Consider the following 15,852-nt stretch of genomic DNA (forward strand, 5'->3'; position numbering starts at 1 on the left):
AACAAATGTTGAATCAGAAAATCCAGACCAATACCTAACCAGTGATTTCTCCAAACTAAAAAGAAACACTTTAGCAAGTCCTAAAAGGTAAATTCAGCAAATCTAGCCAATGTACATCCAAGATTTTAATGAAATGCAAAACCTGAGCATTCTATGTGAATCTGATGCAAACTAGCTCAAGCAAAGAACACAATGTTGCAAGGCCAACAAATCAATTTCAAATTACACAAGAAAAGTGAGGACTTTGGGGAAAATGGTGACTTGAAGGAAGCATTTTTTAAATGATCCAGACCTATCTAGCTGTTTGTACTTACCATGTCAGAAAAGACCCTTGCCTCTTCCCCATGGGGGAAAATCAACTGACAAGTGAACCATGAGGGGTATGTGTGTGATCTATCTAGCTCTACCAAGGTCTGATTCTAGCAAGGGCAACGGAGACAAGGTGGCTCCTGCTTTCAAAGTCGATCCCTTCAACTTTTATTTTCTCTTTTTTATTTCTCTATCAAACTTGTAAAAAAAATGTGTTTACAGTTCTTTTTAAAACACTTTACCGGACTATCGCTCCAACACAGGAGATAAGCAGATTGGCAGCAGTGGCTTATTGCAGTGGGAAGAAGAGACATATTGAAAAATTATGGCTTTAGGAAGTAACATGTCAGGAAAAGAGAGAATTTATTTCTCTACTTGTGACCTTTAAATAACATATACTTAACAAAAGATTTATGTGAACTGTGCTGAATATGTTGTTGGACGGCCATCTATCAGAACCTCCAGTTTCCTTGACCTGTTGTGGACTAGTTCAAGCAGAGTTGTGTGAAGTTAAATTCAGCTAACACAGAGGTCCTCTGACCTGGCCTGGTGGAACATACTGCCTAACGAATTCAGGGCCATTCAGGACCTTAAACAATTCTGCAGGGTCTGTAAAATGGAGTTGTTCCACCAGTCCTATGGGTGATGTACCAAAATCACATCTGAAAATTGCTGGCCTCCCTTTCCAAGTTTACCTTATTAATTTACATCTGGGGGCTATTTTGTTCTATTTATTTGATTTCTATTACCACCCCTCTCAGTGCTGCCAGCTTGGGGGCAGTTTATAACATTTAAAACCATACAAAGTTTCCAGCATACATAGAGATGGTGGTAAAACCAATAAAATCAGTATGAAGTCATAAAACCAATCAGACCAACTACTGATGTCCTACTCACTAGTTACTTATCACATTTAGGGGGTTTATTTGTACTGAGGGGAGCCTAGTAGATGTTATATTTCAGCTACATTCCATCTATTGTCTCCTCCTTTTCTTCTTTTTTTTTGCTAAAAGATACAGTGTTAAGAAACTAGTTTTTAAATTCATTATAAATTAGTTTTAAATCTATACATTTTAAAATCTTGTAATCCACCCTGAATGTCTGGGGAAGGATGGACTAGAAATCCAATAATCTGTACTATATAAAATACAGTTGAGGTTGTGGGAGGAGTTTTTGACCAACTCACCACATACCTGATTGGGCATCTGTCCAATGAATGGCCAATCAGGTAGGCTGTCTCACCCCTGACCAAAGTTCTGAAGTCTCCAACTACTGCTCTTGCTCAGGATTCCCCACCCCCACTTCCCTTCAGGCCTGCTGTGAAGGAAACCTCTGACTGAGGTGAGGGATGAGATCTCCAATCCCCCCCCCTGTTGGCTATTCCATGTTGGAAATATCCCTTGAGGTTTGAAGGTGGGGCCTCAAAATATTATAATGCCTCAGAGTCCATCCTCCAAAAGAGCAAATTTTGCATGTAGAGCAAATGGGTCATAACCACACCACTCTACTCCACTCCAACTTCAGTCCATAAGCCAATACTATTGTCTCTGCTATCACTGCTTATCTCTAGACTATAAAGATCATTTCTGCAGACAGAAGTTGCTGCTTTGGAGAATGGACTTTGAGGCATTGTAATGTTTTGAGGCCCTGCCTTCAAACCTCAAGAAATATTTCTGATCTCATCTCTCACTGCAGTCAGGGGCTGTCACAGGCTTTCTTCACAGAAGGCCTGAAGGGAAGAGTGTTTGTGCAGAATCCTGAGCAAGAGCAGCAATTGAAAACTTCAAAACCTTGGTCAGGGCAGGACAGCCAACCTGAATGGCTATTTTTTGGACAGATGCCAAATCAGGTATGCAGTGAGTTAGTAAAAAAATCCTACCACAACCTCAACTGTATTTTATATATGTTTCAGATGAGATATATGAGACTTTCCTTTGAGCTATTAAAGGTTACAGTGAGTTTGTAGAAACAATGAAATATGTAATATTGAATATGTAGTAATGGTGAAACTAATAATGAATTCAACAAAGAATGAGGTGGCTGGATGGAGTCACTGAAGCAGTCGTTGCAAACTTAAATGGACTCCGGGGAATGGTAGAGGACAGGAAGGCCTGGAGGATCATTGTCCGTGGGGTCACAATGGGTCAGACACGACTTCGACCTAACAACAACAGCAATAATGAATTTGCAAAATAAATCAGTTACAAAATTTGAAATTTAAAATGTTGAATGTAAAAGTACCCCAACAGAAGTAAGGATCATTGTATTTGATAGATAATATCTTTAAAATTATAATGGATGTTGGAGAGAAATTTTTCTAGTTTTTAAAATTTATAGACCACCACTCTTGGCCCGGCCAGCTTGTGGCAGTTTACATTTAAAATATTAAAAAAAAAATTACAACCCAATGTAATTAATACGATCAATACAATTTGGTGGCAGCAACAGTCAATACCCAATCCTCTCCTGTAGAGCCTCAATTCTTCTTTTCACAGTTATAGTGTCAGAATAGATGACCCCAGTCAAGGGGGTGCAGATTATATGATCCTTCTTTTCCTTTTTGTCTCCCCTCTATACTATTACTTGGTTTTCTAATAGCTCTAGGTGTGTGTGTGTATAGAGAGAGTACACAATAAAAGCCAAAGCAACATGACAAGCTAATATGCAGAAGAAGACACAGAAATACAGTAAAATTAAAGGGAGAGGTGAGTCCTGAAAGCCTTCGAGATTGATTTAATCAGGTTTGGGGAGTCAGCCAAGAGTCAGGAACCTCAGTTATCAAGCAGTCTAAGTCAATTATTCATAGTCAAAGGAAGTTGTAGAGGATTGAGACAAAAAAGCTTTTTATCAAAGTACTCAATAAACCAGTCCAGGATCTGTTCACTTTTCATCATGCCCATAGGAATTCCTGCTAGTTTCATTGGCCTCTAATTTAATGTCAAGCTGAATATTTTATCCATGCCTCTGGCAGTCTAACTTAAGGATCTTTCAGGGTTAACAACTATAGGGGTTCCCGTAGGGTTGTGTGTGTGTGTGTGTGTGTGTGTAGACTTGTAGGTATTACTGGAAGCAACAGTGAGTGGCTGAGCATATTAAACCAGCATTGTAGTCGCCCCTCTCCCCTGCTTTGTCTGTCTTCTTTTTTTCTGTGCTGGCCTCATAGCAGCTCATGTGTATCTGTAGTTTCATTTTTAGGAAACAACATAAGAGGAAAATATAATGCTTCATTCTCCGGCTCTGTGATCCTGATTCAAATTCTGCCTTCTGCTGCTGTTTTTTTTAATGCTAGACAACATATTTTGGTATCTAATCACATATTTCTCCTTTAACATATAATGGAACCCTGACACATTATAGAAACTTTTATTTCTAAATGTTATTCTATTATTATTTTTTATGCCTTGAGAGACAGAGCTATTCCACCAGGCCTATGATTGAGGCCAGGAATATAATACTCATAGCATCTCACTCCTCAATAGAACACCTGCCCAAACATCGAGAGGAAACTTCCTAAGAAAGATTTCCAAAGATTTCCAAAGAATGGAAATCCTCCTCAGTGATTGAGTTAATTGGTGGTGGCATAGGAAGTTCTAAAATGTATTAACTATTTTAAGATACTTTTAATGTTACTTATGACCATTTTACTGATGTTTCCCCATACCAGAGCTAGGCTTTTCTAGAGGAAGAGGAAGAGGAAGTGGAAGAGGAAGAGGAAGAGGAAGAGGAAGAGGAGTTGGTTCTTATATGCAACTTTTCTCTACCTGGAAGAGTCTCAAAGTGGCTTACAATCACCTTCCCTTTCTCCTCCCCACAACAGACACCCTGTGAGGTAGGTGAAGCTGAGAGAGCCCTGAAATTACTGCTTGATCAGAACAGCTTTATCAGTGTTGTGGTGAGCCCAAGGTCACCCAGTTGGCCCCATGTGGGGGAGTGAGGAATCAAACCCGGCTCACCAGATTAGAAGTCCAGGCTCCTTACCACTGCACCACCACTACACTACACCAAATATTCTTTAATGAGTACATTTTTTTAAAGTATGGCAGCAAATATGATATTGTTCCAAGAATAATGTTGTTTTGAGGCACTCCTTTTTGAAGTCAAATGTGAAGTTTCTTATGTCACCCTTAATTCCCACAAATGGGTATGCCTCAAGTCTGTTTGTGTTCCAGTCAGTCCACCAGAGTCTCTTTCACATCAGAGTTTTCACCTAAACATTTGCAACTGCAATTTGAGTTTTATATTTGTAGGTTATTCATTGAGGAGCTGTTCCTTCTGCCTTGTAAATCAAACTATAGATTTTTGTAAGGTTTCACAGGGCCATTTTAGGTAACTTTTAATTTTGTTTGCAAGTTGAATTTTTCACATAACAACAGAATTTTGTATTAGGCACATTACAGCCCCAATCCACAATCCAATTAAGTTGAAACTGAAGTACTTTGATTTAAACTGATTTATGACCTGATGCAATAAGCCACTTCACTAACCCAATGGCACATAGATTCAGGAATAAAGACCCAGAACTGCTGCTGGAACACAACCAAACAGGATTATTTTAAGCTTCAACGATGTTATAAATTGGACTTCCTTTAGCATGGGCCAGAAAGATCAAAAGTAAACTGCTGGAATGGAAGCAGCTATCTGGGTCCTAAAAAGTTTTTGGGTTAGTTCAAACTTGAAATGATTGCATTATAAAATAGAAAAGGTATGTGCTGATTTTATTGCAATAAAGTTAAAAGATCATTTGAAATAACTGATTTGACCTTAAAATAATCAGTATTTTTTGGATTCAGATTTTGAGAAGGCCCTAAGAACTGATATTCATGGTTGCGAGGACCCTTCCCATACCATTTCAGGATACATGTTCAGTGTGTTTCGGGATTCTGGAAAATTTGGGTTCCATTATTCTCTATGGGGAACTTTTGGGAGGCAGGAGGAGCTGAGGTGGCTGTTTTTTAAGCACATAACATCAAAATTACGGATAATTCCATAGTTGTGCACTGAAAATGTTTCATACAAATCTGACTAAGGATCAAGCACTATAGGGTTGTAAACAGGGTGCCCTCAGCCATCTTACTTCTCTCGGTTGTTTCCTATGGTGAGAAAAAAATCAGAGAAGCCAATAACTAAGTACCCAAGAACAACCAGTGGTAAAAGCCTCCAAAGGCAAATGGAACCAACAAGCGCATCAGAACCAATGTTATGTTAGAGAATCCCAGCAGAGACATGGATCATTTTGGCAAGCTCAGTACAATAAATGTCAAAGCAGAGAATCACAAGGCTGATGTGACAAGTCCAACAGAACCAGCAGTATTTCACCATTGGTGTTTCTGTTCTCTCCCACCCTTGTAAAGAAGAAACATAACAGCAATACAGAACGTATGAGCTTAATTTTGGATGCTTTAGCCCATCCCTCCCTGTCCTGACTATAAAGCTTATACCCAAGGATGACTGCATCCCATTGATTTCCCCCAATTCCACCATGTTTCTGAGACACCCATTATATCTAAATTGGCATTTAGCACCAAGAACTTCAGCTCCATAATCTTGGCTCAAAGATTTCTAACATTGGCCTATGGACCTTTATAATATATTTCCCTCTTCTGCTACCCTCACCTACTTCTACCCCTTTGTCACACACATGGTCTCCTTTGCCCTCCTGCCCTATTCTGCTTCTATCGATATTTCCCTGAATATTTATTTAATCAACCCGCCGGATTGACGTGTCCTGAATCTAAGACTTTCCAGTACCGATTGGTTTTTTTTGTGAACATGTAGATGCTATTATATGGTGGGGGGGGATATATATCTGTCAAATTTATATTGGGCCACAGTAATACAATGGCTTTGTGGCAGATGTGTTGAACTCATTTATTAAGAGGGCCAAATGTGACACAAATGTGATTTTGTCAGGCTGGGCCCTGTGTGCCATAAAACAGAATGCCAGGTATTGGAGATATAAACTTTATACAGGATAAAGGTAAAGGTATCCCCTGTGCAAGCACTGGGTTATGCCTGACCCTTGGGGTGATGCCCTCTAGCGTTTTCATGGCAGACTCAATACGAGGTGGTTTGCTATTCCCTTCCTCAGTCATTACCGTTTACCCCCCAGCAAGCCGTTTACTCATTTTACCAACCTCGGAAGGATGGAAGGCTGAGTCAATCTTGAGCCAGCTGCTGGGATTGAACTCCCAGCCTCATGGGCAGAGCTTTCAGACTGTATGTCTGCTGCCTTACCACTCTGCACCATAAGAGGCTGTTTATACAGGATAGTAGCTAGTAAACTCTGTGTTGGTATGTTCTAACTTCAAGGGCAGATGCTCATATGCTGCCTGGAGAGGGACAAACCCCTTCCCCAACCTGTTCCAGGGCCACAGGGTAAACATGAAAAATAGCTGGTTGCATGCTCTCCCTACCCTTGAGAAAAGTTGAATGCTCTCCCTACCCTCTCGCCCTGCCTACAGAAGCTGTGTGTGTGTGTGTGTGTGTGAATATGGTGGCAGAGCTGACCTCAGCAGAGGATCATCTGCACATAGAGAAATGTGAACACTGATCACTGTGACTATCTGGAACAGAATCCCCAGTGATGAAGCCAAGCGGAGAGGCATGCAAACTCTCCTTGGAGTCCTGAGCTGGCATTAATGGTGCTGTGGTAGCACCCAACTTACCAGTGAGGCTGCCACTGAAGCAATGGGGTTCTGCTTGACTGCTGCAGATGAGGTTGTTGTGCCTTGCTTCAGCCACTACTTCCCCCCCCCCAGTAACATCCTCCCCCCCCCCATAGCAGTTGCTTGCTGACCAAATAAGAGCCATGGACTGGCTATTTCTGGTCCCTAGGCCTTATGTTTGATACCCCTACTTTATAGGCTATAGGCATCTAAGATCCAAAGTTATATAAGGGTGGACATGGGAAATCTAATTTGCTTCATAGCTAGATTGTGAGGCTAAACAAAATTAATCACTTCAGCAGACTATAGAACCAGAACAAAATTTTATGTTCTAGAAACTCATTGATTTTAGATTTAGGTGGCTAGCCATGTTGGTCTAAAGCAACAGAACAACATTCGAGTTCAGTGGCCCTTTTCTGACCAACAAAGTTTTATTCCCAGTTATATGCTTTTGTGTATACGTGTACTTCTTCTATGGCAGTGGAGCAGTCAGCTGGAACAGCAGGAAACAAGAAACTGTAATTGTGTCCTCAATTGAAGAATATATATCTGAAGCAGAAGCATGAAATGGATACTGCAAGTAATGTAAGACATTGGGATAGAGGAACCCAAACTCTTTGAAGACAACTAAGGGTGCATAAAAATTGCACAGAATGAGATGATCAACTCACGAGTTAAACATATGGATGGGCTTGTTGAGTTAGAATACTGTCCTGCAGATGAAATTATTGCAGATGTACTCACCAAACCACTTTCTCGAGACAAAAGTCTACATAAGAAGATTAATTTTATGGATTTTGTAGACCTTTAAAAAGGTGTTAGAAAAGACAATGTTTGGTGTACAAGAAAGAAGGGCAGAAGACCCTGCAGGGGGCAGCAAGAAGACAATTAGGACAGTGAGTTTCTGAAGAAACACGTGTGCACACAAAAGCTTATACTTTGTTGGACTTAAAAGTGCTACTGACCTCGAATTTTGTTTGCTTGATTCAAGTTTGCTTCCAATAATTAACCTTTAAAGAACTATTTGGAAGCTTCAAGATCTTTCAGCCTGTGGTTTCCCTCACATATAGCTAGCAATTCATGGATGCCTTAAATATGGCATAAATGTGGAGGGCACAGATAACAATGAGAGTATTGTACTTACCATTGATCTAAAAATTGATTCAAATTGATCTAAAACATTTGGAATTGATCTAAAACATTTAAGTGGTTTATACTATGTCATGCAGGGATAGAGGAAATGTCTCTGTACACACAGGCATTGAGATTATTCTTGAGACTTTTAATCCTTAATATTTCTCATGTTCATTTGTCCAACTGCATCTGCTGGTTGAGGACTGATTTTAAAATTCATCAGTAAACCAAATAAAATGCAAACTGATTGCTCACCCATTACCTGATTGGCCCTCATCCAGGAATGGCCTGCCCATGTAGTTTAGACTCAATCAAGAGACAGACCTCAAAGAGGAAGGGCTTAACAGGGATCAGCTCTCCACTTCCAACTTCCTGGTTTCAGAGGTTTGCTGGGTGGAAGAGGAGCCAGCCTGTTGCCAGTAAGTTGCCCTGGCCTACTGGCCCCTTTCAACTCAGAGGACATGGTGGGAAGCTGTGGCAGACTCTGCGCTCCTTCTGGAGATGGGAGTCTGAAGGAGGACTAGAAACAGCCCCCCTGATGGCTCTCTAGGACCCAGGATGCCCAGGAAAAGCCTCTACTCATGAGTAACACATGTGAAAATCGCAATCTGAGAAGGGAGGAATGCTTTGAGTGTAGCCATTATAGGCAATTGTAGCAGGGGAAATAATGCTGATGTGAGTAGAACTTGGAAGATGTAGACTTTCCCTTTCCATATGGATACCATCTTGGTCTTGCTGAAATCTTTCAGAGACCATCACAACAAAGCAAATTTGAGACCACTGGCATGGAAGATGGGGAAACTGTAAGGCGGCACAGAAGCACCATGAGACCATGGGGACATGTAGAGAAGGGAGATGCTGTTTCCCAGTAGCACATTCCCAGTAGAAAAAGAGTTGGTTTTTATATAAGGTGAGCAGATTGTCCCACTTTTGGAGGGACATCTGTTAGCACCTGGCAAATTGTACTTATGTTGCAAGTAATATATATATATATATATATATATATATATATATATATATATATATATATATATATATATATATATATATATATATATATATATTACAATACTATTTTTGCATTCTATACATTCTATGAAAAATTTTGTTGCTCCATATAGACCAAATTTTTAATCAAGAACCCCCCCCCCCCTCCACGGTCAATGGTATACTGCTTTACCAATGTTAAAATCTGGTCACCTTATTTTTATACCCTGCTTTTCACTGCCAAAAAGAGTCTCCGAGTGGCTTATAATCACCTTCTGTTCTTCTCCCCACAAAAGACACCCTATGAGGTAGGTGAGGCTGAGACAGCTCTGAGGGGAACTGCTCTGTGAGAACAGTTTCTAACAGGATTGTGATTAGCCCAAGGCCACCCAGAATGTAGAGGAGTAGAGAATCAAATCCAGCTCACCACATTAGAAGCTTCTGCTCTTAACCACTGCACCAAGCTGTACAAATTGCCATTGCCTAAAAGAGATGCAGCTACAGCTCAGGCAGAATAAGCTGTTGCAGAAGGATGGTGTAACACTTTTTTGACTTATTCAATGACTGTTATGGGATTCTTTTCCTTTAAATTTCAACCTTTTGTCCAATAGCTTCTCAGAGTAATCCAAAGAGGGAGACACTTGGGTATTTCCTGCATGGAAAAATTATTGTGTGGTCAATAAGGTTTACAATTTCAGAGGAAAAGAATGCTTTTGCCTTCTCTGTCTCTCTCTGACTCTGTCTCGGTGTGTGTATGTGTGGAGGGAAGTGCCACACAGCCCCCATCCCATGCAGCGCTTTCCTCCAGGGGAATTCATCTCTGCAGTCCGGAGAGGAGCTTTTATTCTGGGGATTCTCCAGGTTCCACTGGAGGCTAGAATCCCTGAACAGTGGTCGGAATGCCAGCCTCCAGCTGAGATCTGTAGATCCCATGTCTGGGGTTTCTTGAAGCCTGAAGAATATTTCAGGGGTTTCTCAATGCTAAAACTAACATGGAGGCAGTAATTAAGAAACCCACTGTAAGTTCTTTACCACCCAATGTTTTCATGTTTGATTATAACATACATTTGTGATTTACTTTGATATTGAACTGAACTGAAGAATCTACAGACTGAAAGGTTTTCAATTCTTCAAGCAAATTTTGCTATTAATGAAATATTTTAATTGAAGGAAGACATTATGAGAAATTTATGAATTATTTGATGTTTATTGTTATTATCAATTACTACCACATAGCATTTCTCATTGTTTCCCACCTGAAGCCTGGCATCCCAGCACCTCCATGGGATCTAGAGAGTCCCGCCTCTCAAGTAGTCCTTTTCTCCAGGGGGACTGATCTCTGTTGCCTGGAAATCACCTGCACTTCAAGCAAATCCCCAAGTCCTAACTGAAGATTTGCACCCGACAACCTATTTAGGGCACAGTGCCACAGAGTTCCCCCCTTCAAAGTGGCCATTTAATCTCCAGCAGCCTGAAGATGATTTGTCATTGCAGATTCCCCCCTTCAATACAACCATTTTCCATTTGGGATCTCTATAGTCTGCAGATGACCTCCAATTCCAGAAGATTTCCAGGCAACACCTTGGGGTTGGTGACCCCTGTGTTAGGAAAACTCCTTTGGAGGCAGGACTTCAGTGGTCTGGGAAACCCAGCTTGGCTTCTGCATTCTGCCTCCCTGTCTGTCTGTCTTCCTTCCTTATCCTTCCCATGATTTACGCTTTTGCCTTGTAGTCAACCCACCCATGATTTACACTTTTGCCTTGTAGCCAGCCCCAAGGAAGGAAACAGTGCATCCTAGTGCCCGTTGTTTCCCTAGGTGCAGCAGGCTTTGCCTCTAGTGCATATATAAATACATTATTCCTTTATGAAATGTTATTATTACAGCTGATTTTGGGAGATTTTTATAATGTAGACTGTGATTTCTCTCTGGTTCCTTCTGAAGACCTCAAATAACTTTCTAGAAAGGTAACTTTGAGGCATATGATTTACCAATTGCCTGGAGGAAAATATAAAAGGCCACTTTGCTCCCCCAACTGCTTTATGCAACAAAGTCTGGCTGAAAGCTAACTGCAGTCAGCAATTTTATCCACAGTAACAACCCTAGATCGATTCAGTGTATGCAGAAGTCCTGCTGATAATCATGAAGGGGTCTCCAAGCATGCTGAAAACATCATAATTGTCTTCCACTTAAAATACTTGAGAGGCAACTAAAGCTTTAGAGTGACAGGAAAGGACTATTGATCCCTTGATGGGCCACATGCATGTCTAAAAATGACTTTTGCTTTCTGTTAATCTGCTATCTTGGCCCATTTCAGTTTAATTCATGCATTTAAAGAATAATGAATGCTGAAATGGTAGCAAATGGCATCTTCTATGTCACTATTAAAAACTCTTAACCTTCTTCTAAGAAGTTAGGAACCATACCTGGTTCTCCTATCTTCCATTTAATCTTCCCATTAAAACTGTAAAATAAGTTAAGCTGAGAGACAGTGACAAACAGAAGATAAGTGAGAATTTACTGCAGTCTTCCTACTTAGTAGTGTCTTTGCAGTCCTAGTGTGACATACTATACCTCACTGATGTCCTAGTGACATAAGACATGGAACATGAACTGGTGTGTGGTTATCCCAATCTGACTCAGAACCAGATGTACCACTAAAAGTATTTTACTGCTTGCTATATGTTATGTATGGCAGGACCCTGCTCTATAGACTGGCATACTGTCCCCCAACAACCAGTTGCAACCCTCAGTAGTCTAGGCTTATTCCAAAGCCAGACACTATTAAAGTCTGCCAAAACCCAGAAGGGTCAGACTCCCCAGCTTGCTCCTAGCCACAGGTTCAACAAGACAGCTGCAGCCTGGGTCATGTCTTGCCTTCCTCTCTTCCACCCCACTCCATTATATTGCTGACTGAGAGGCTGGCAGAACCACGTTTGCCTAGAGGCTTCTAAGCAATCTCCTTTGTCTCACACCTCTGACTCACTCAAAGCCACTTTGCCAGGGGAAATTGTTTCCCTTGCCTCCATAGCTAAACCCATTGAGACATGATGGTTTCCTTTATTTGAGTTTTTCAGCACCCATCTCTGGACCTGGCTAGGCCATTTCCCAACTTCATACCCATGGAAAATTCCATCATGTGCTCACCTTACCCCTATCATGCCCCTCATCATAAGATCAGGATGACCCCTTCTCCCAAAAACATATAAAAACTCTGACTTTGGCAAGCCAAAGTGTGCATCTGATTCAGACCCCTTCACACTGCTGGCTGGTCATATTGCTTTCTGCCTCTCTGCTCTTCAGGACTGGTAAATATACTGATTGCAATCCTTCCCCCCCCCCTTTTATTTTCCTCTCCACTTGACTCTTAGTGTGCCAGATATGATTGTCTATTTCTTTTATTATTTTCTTCTTACTATAACCACCTGATGTCTGCCTTGATTTCAAAAGGGTTCAATTACCTCATAAACATTGGCAAACATTACCAATCTCTTGTAAAGCAGCTCCCCATTCCTTATATATAGACACATGTTTTGGACATGTCTTGGACATGTGTGTGGGTTTCTGGTAACATGTAGCCCAAAAGCACTATGAGGGGGAGGAGGGAATTTTGTCTTCACTCCGACATGATTGTCCTTATTGAAAATGGTGTGGGGAGCCTTTTGCTGAACTGTTGGGCTGAAAATGGTACCAGGCACATGATCCCCAGCACTATGAGTCCAAGAAAGGGGCAACAAGACCTCCATGGCCATTTCCACTAAGGAAAGCAGCATGGGATGGAAGTCTAAACCCCCTCCCTTGCAGTACTCCTGAGCGATGTCAAGCAATTAAGTACTTTCTGAAGTGAGTCCCATGATAATGTAAGTCCCCCAACTTGACATGTGTCACATGACTCATGTAGCTATGCCCTTTCTTTAATGTAGGGTCAAAATTGCTAGTTGGACCTCTTTCTTTAACTATCTGGTTACTTTATTTCTTTTAAATTTGCTTAATATTTCTCCAATGCAGGTAAGCAAAACAAAATAAAAGATGTAGTATAAGACCTAAAGCCAAATTTTAGGGAGATTTTAGGGAGACTAAAGGTTAGATGTTATCTTTTTTTAGGGAGACTAAAGGTTAGATGATATCTTTGCAAATCACAGTTGCTTGAGATACTTTGTGGCATATGATTCGGAAATATTAATGGAAGGCTGTTGTTTTTTGTAACGTACAGAACAAATTATAGTGATCATCCTAATTTTTCATTTCTAGCAGCTGGGATTATTAATCTTTCCACTGGAATTCTAGGTGGTTTTCTTTTTTTCTTTTTCTTTTCTTTTTTCTTTTTGTTCTCTGGTACAAAGCAGTCAGAGAACATGTGGATGTGTTGCTTGGCTCTTTGAGCTATCAATCATTTAATTTGCCAGGCAGATTTCATTCCTAGAAAGCCTTGAATGTACGAGATTGATGTTTCTTTGAACTGAGTTTGACTAAATGGAAAGAACAGCATCTCACAGCAGTGCCATTCCTGTTCTAAAGAGAGTGAAAATGATTAGAACTGGCTTTAGTAAATAACACACAAAATGGGAGGTTTGATTTTCCATCATTATTATTAACATGGAGTTTGGGGGAAAGAAAATCATACTTTTTACTGATTTTATCTCCTTTTAAAACTTAATGCATACCATGTGAATAGATTGTAGAAGCTCTTTTCCTTCAGAAAAGAGCTTGGCTGAAGAGTGAGGTTAATTGTGTTAACCAAAAGTGACAGTAAAAAATTGAAGAGAATTTATAAGGCCCTGTTTAGGTTCAAAAGACCTATAGGAATTTCAAGATGATCAGATGGATTTCTCTGGGGGAAGGGTTTGTGTATTTCTGATGCTTACTGCTGGCAAATTAGTTCCTGCTGCCTAATGTAAGCCTGCTCTGCTTAGATGCCACTTTAAATGGCCATTTTATGCTGTAGGATGTAAACCTTTTCACTATCATTCTAATGCTGATAGTGTATTGCTGAATGATTACTGTAAATCAATGCAATTAATAGGAATGGCAACACATGAAAGAAAAAGAAAAAAAACAGAGGGTTAATGTATAGGAATGGGCAAGTGAAGGTTTTCATTGCATAGACGTAAATAACATCAATTGACAAATAACACCCCAATAAGCCTCTATTAAGGAGCAAGACTATTTTTTCCAGGGGTCATCAGTTATATGTTATAACAACATTTGGTTAAGATTTATGTAAATATGAAGAGGAATCACTGAAGGTTTTTGCTTATCTTTGAAAATCAGACTCAACCACACCTGCAGTTTTTGAAAGATATTAGAAAGGCATAAAGTAAAAACAATTATTTAAAATGTCAAATTTGAAAGGAATTATGCTAACAAAAGAACAGTTCAGGAAGGTACTTTATAAAGGGGAATAGAGTACAGACTATACTACTGGGTTTGGGATATATTATCTGTTTCCTGTTATCACTGCATTTTTTCTACTGATGCAATATTTTTGCATTATATCTGCACACTATATCATAAACTATGCTCATTATCTGTAGCCATTGTTCTAATCCCAATGCATTAATTATTAGATATTGACTGTATCACTTTACACTGTATAATTTATTTAATTTGTATACTGCCTTCTTAGTAAGCCAGCCCAGGGTGGCAAATAACAATAACAGTCACAATAGTAACAATTAAAAATTAATAACATTTTAACATTAATAACCATATTAAACCATTTTAAAAACACATTCCGTAAACTAGCAGCAGCAATCTGTTCCATTTAATATTTCTGGTAAAACCTTGGAGGAGGAAAGTTTCTCATGGCTTAAGTGCTACTCAGTGCTTAACATCCAATCAGGGCAGCTGTCCCAACCCTCACTGCCTCTTCCTCCAACTGTCTGTCTAGTGGCCACCTAATCATCTTTCGTCCCCCACCCCTGACCACCCCCTCCTCCTTCCATTTCCCTCTGGGGCTTGGAGGTTGCAGATCGCTGCTGCATGAGAGCTGCCCCTGCCAGTGAGTTCCATAACAGCTGCCTGCAGCCTTTCCAGGTCTTGGGGGCAGTGGGAGGCTGTCCACAGAGTTCTTCCATTCCCCCCCTCCCAATCTAACACCTGTTATATTACTAAATGCAATGGACTTGACCCCTAGTTGAAATATATTTCTAGCATGGTCTTGGTTCAGTGATGTTTCCTTGGTGTGTGTGTGTGTTTTAGAGGGTGGCCCATTGATTTGCTTTGAGTATTAATGGAGAAAAAAAGGGATAGGGCAAATTAAAATAGATAGATAGATAGATAGATAGACAGACAGACAGACAGACAGACAGACAGATAATATATTGTAAGTTCTAATGTGTTTTTCTTTATAATGACCATGGTCAAATAATAGACATTCTGTGATTAGTTTTTGATTGATCAATTAATCAGCATTCCATCCTAGACTGAGGCTATTTTTATTATTTGTTTCCATTTTGTGCATACAAATTCTAAACTTACCTTCTGACATTTTAGATGGCAATTAACCAAGCCTTATCATTTGATTTTTGTATTAATTAATAAAACAAATATTTGTAGTCACAATCACCTGCAGGCCTTGGCTTCCTTTCTATTTATAATAGGATTAAAAATAAATAAATCAAGTTAGCAACAATTTATATTCTCTCTTTTATAAAATCTATTTGAGTGTTGAGTAAAAACATTCAAGTCACTATTAAGTGAATTTTTAACGTTCATATTAGCTAGCACAGAAGCATGATAGAACCATATGCAGAAATA

Source organism: Paroedura picta, chromosome 7 (assembly GCF_049243985.1).
Source record: "Paroedura picta isolate Pp20150507F chromosome 7, Ppicta_v3.0, whole genome shotgun sequence".
NCBI classification, from domain to species: domain Eukaryota; kingdom Metazoa; phylum Chordata; class Lepidosauria; order Squamata; family Gekkonidae; genus Paroedura; species Paroedura picta.